A 3,222-nucleotide genomic window follows, 5' to 3' on the forward strand; every position below is an offset into this window, starting at 1 on the left:
AAAAAAAAAAAAAAAAAAATAAATAAAAGAGAGCTAACAACTAGATATTTTAGTATTGTACTATACTGGCTCGATATAGCTTTTATTATGTATGAATATGGTTCTGGTATAATTTTTTTCCCATTTTTATTGCTCATTGATGTATATATAGTTAGTAATTAGATATTTCAGGACGTTTTGATATTTTGGTACATAAAGAATGGTTTTGTTTTAGAAGCCAATACTGTATCGAACTGAGGAAAATATCATTTTGTCATCTCAAAATTTTCGAATCAGTATATGATATTATTACCAAATTGACACCCTTAGTTTAAGATAATGTTGGGAGGCTAATCTTTGTTGAAGTGAGTCAAAGTAACTCGGTTGTGTTTGGTTTTATAACTAAAACATTAAACTGAATCGAATTATCTAACTTTCAAACCAAATAAGAAAAAAAAAAATATATATATATATATATATATTTGTGAAGATGTAAAAAGTTGGTCCAAACACCTAAATAGATAGGACATAAACTTAATTTTAAAACCGAATAAGAAACCAAGTACAAAACTGAATAAAAATCAAAACCAAACAAAACAAAGTCAATACGATTTTGGTTTTTAAATGTGTTCCTAATTCTTGGTTTGGTTTGGTTTTGATTTCTATAATTTTAATTTTACCCAAACTGATTGACACCCTTATTGGCGGATGCCAGCTAGTGGTCTCGATGTAAGATCAAGGAGGTCTAGTGTATGACTTAAGGGACGATAGTGTTTAAGTAATTAAGAAATTTACTACTTAACAAAAGAAAGAAAAAATATATAATTAAATTGATATTAATTAGGATAAAATTAGCATTGATGGTTTTTCATCTATCAACTCTACTCATCGTCATGGGCTTGCGATTGTATTTTTCACTAGCCAATGCCCACTATCAGAGCTGGATCAGAGATGAAAAGGAAAACTGGAGACTCTCAGGCCCACATTGTTATGCCCAAGAAATGGTAATTCGGTGAAGCTAAAGACTGGCAAGAAACGAGAATCTAGTGAAGGGACATGCCTTCTTTAGTCCCATATTGGATAGAGAGAAGATTCCTAGAGGCGTAATAACCTCTAACATCCCACCCAGTTTGAAGTCTTTTTTAAATCTTGACAAACACGGGCCAAATAGGACAATATCTAATTAGTGATGTGGGTCTAGAGCGTTACAAGTGGTATAAAAGTAAACTCCCAACCCCAAATGGTGGGCTAAGCATAATGGGTCTCATAGCGGTCCCAAAATGGGGATGTTATGTCCCAAAGGAGAGGAGAGAATGTAACGCTCAAGAATTAATAATCTAATGAGCTCAAAGGTTGGTAAGAAATTGAAATCCAATAAGGGGACATGTCTCCTTTGGTCCCATAAAACCTAGGAAGAAGGTTCGTAGGGACTTAATAACCTCTCGCATCTTATCCTAATTTGAGACATTTTAAAACCTTGAAACTCACAGGGTAAAGAAGATAATATCAAACTACTGGTGTGGGGTGGGGCATTACACAAATCGATTTACTTGTCTAACAAATTTCAAGTGGTTACTATGAAAAGTCTAGACCAAAAGTAATCATTTGCCTAGCAATTATAAAATTATATTTTCTAGACAAAAAAAAGTAAAGTGCCAATTTCATTATTTCATAATATTATAGGTTTTTATTTTCATTTTATTATAATTATTTTTTATGGAGAGGGAGGGAGCTTTGGAAAAAAAGAGTTAATGACAAGTAATACGAATTGATACCAACACTATAGTGCGAAAGTAGAGTATCATGTCTAAACAATTGTATATTATGTAGAATTTCATCATTTCAACTTAAACCTAAGATCATAGTTTCAAGAATTAAGAATTGGATTGGTGAATCAGACGATCTAGGTCGGAATCGACTGACACAGACATGCTCTCTCTCTCTCTCTCTCTCTCTCTCTCTCTCTCTCATAAACAGAAGAAATTGAAATCTAAAAAAAGATAAAAACAACCACTTTATTATTGTTTATCATACTATATATTTTTTTATGAGATTACAACCATAACAGATTGCAGTAAGCAATTTTAAAGGGCCCATGATCACGGTGTACATATTTCATTAAAACACAATAGGATAAACTTCTCCAACTGAGTTGATGGTCACCCCTCACCCCCATAAGGTGTAAGTCTCACTGGCTTCATGAAAAGCCCGTCTTGACACTCTGAGAATGTTTCTTGGTGGCAGCTTTGTTCTCGATCCCCTTAATTTCTATCTTCTGGCGACCTTCTTGATGTCCTTTCTACCATAATCAAGGAGACTCACAGATTGATGATACTAGTACAGTAGAAGGTAAATTTGAAACACATCCTGCGCACAGGAAAGAAATCATTGTGAGGTGTTAGAGCATAGACCAAGAAATACGATAAATAAATCAAAACAATCACATAATACAAAGATTTAATAAGGTTCACACACCAGATAGCATTTATCAATCTTATGTCGTCAAAAGATAGAAAACAAAAGGACCGGCAACGAAGCTTTGCGTCCGGCAAATAACATTCTCAAATAGCCAAGCCGGGCTTTTCAAGAAGGCCAGTGAGACCTGCAGCTTATGCCGGGGTAAGGTCGCCACCACGGAAGTGTTCTCCCATGCAGGGTAAGCTCTCAGCAATTTATAGAGGCTCTGTCCGCTTCCATGAGATATAGAAGGAAAGAAAGTAAATTCAAACCAAAATAGCTTATTAGATTTTGCATCAATTCCTTAGATAAGATTCCATAGTTTGATTACCATATTTGTATGAGTCTAAAGGGTGTCAATAGATATGGTATTCGATATTCGTTACAGTTTTTTTTATAATACAATAGATCAAGAGTCAAATACCAAAATTGTACCATACCAAGAAAAAAGCCTCCATTTCAATATTGATATTGTACTTGCTTTGTACCATTTTTATTAGCAACAAATACAATATATATATATATATATATATATTTTTTGGTACAAATGCGGTTTCGGTACAATAGTTTTGTCATTTTTCCCCTATTTATATTTATAGTCAGTATTTTGGTATTTTTCAGTACATAACGAATGGTTTTGTCTCAAAAACCAATATGGAACTGAATCGAGGAAGATAACATTTTGTCATATCAAAACCAAACCAGATCTCTTTTGGTATGGTAATTCATTACGACTTAGGTATTGGTATACGGTATCGGTACCAAATTGATACCATTAGTTCAAGA

The 3,222-nt window shown here is 33.5% G+C and overlaps 1 long non-coding RNA gene across 1 annotated transcript; it reads right to left on the bottom strand.

The window, feature by feature from the left end:
* Positions 1-1,962: 1,962 nt before the first annotated feature.
* On the bottom strand, positions 1,963-2,617 carry LOC122065321. Its single transcript, XR_006135974.1, has 2 exons — positions 2,455-2,617; positions 1,963-2,346 (listed from the first exon to the last, which is right to left on the bottom strand). It is a non-coding gene; the product is annotated as an uncharacterized LOC122065321 (long non-coding RNA).
* Positions 2,618-3,222: the final 605 nt, after the last annotated feature.

The sequence above is a fragment of the Macadamia integrifolia genome, unplaced genomic scaffold (genome assembly GCF_013358625.1).
Source record: "Macadamia integrifolia cultivar HAES 741 unplaced genomic scaffold, SCU_Mint_v3 scaffold1972, whole genome shotgun sequence".
NCBI classification, from domain to species: domain Eukaryota; kingdom Viridiplantae; phylum Streptophyta; class Magnoliopsida; order Proteales; family Proteaceae; genus Macadamia; species Macadamia integrifolia.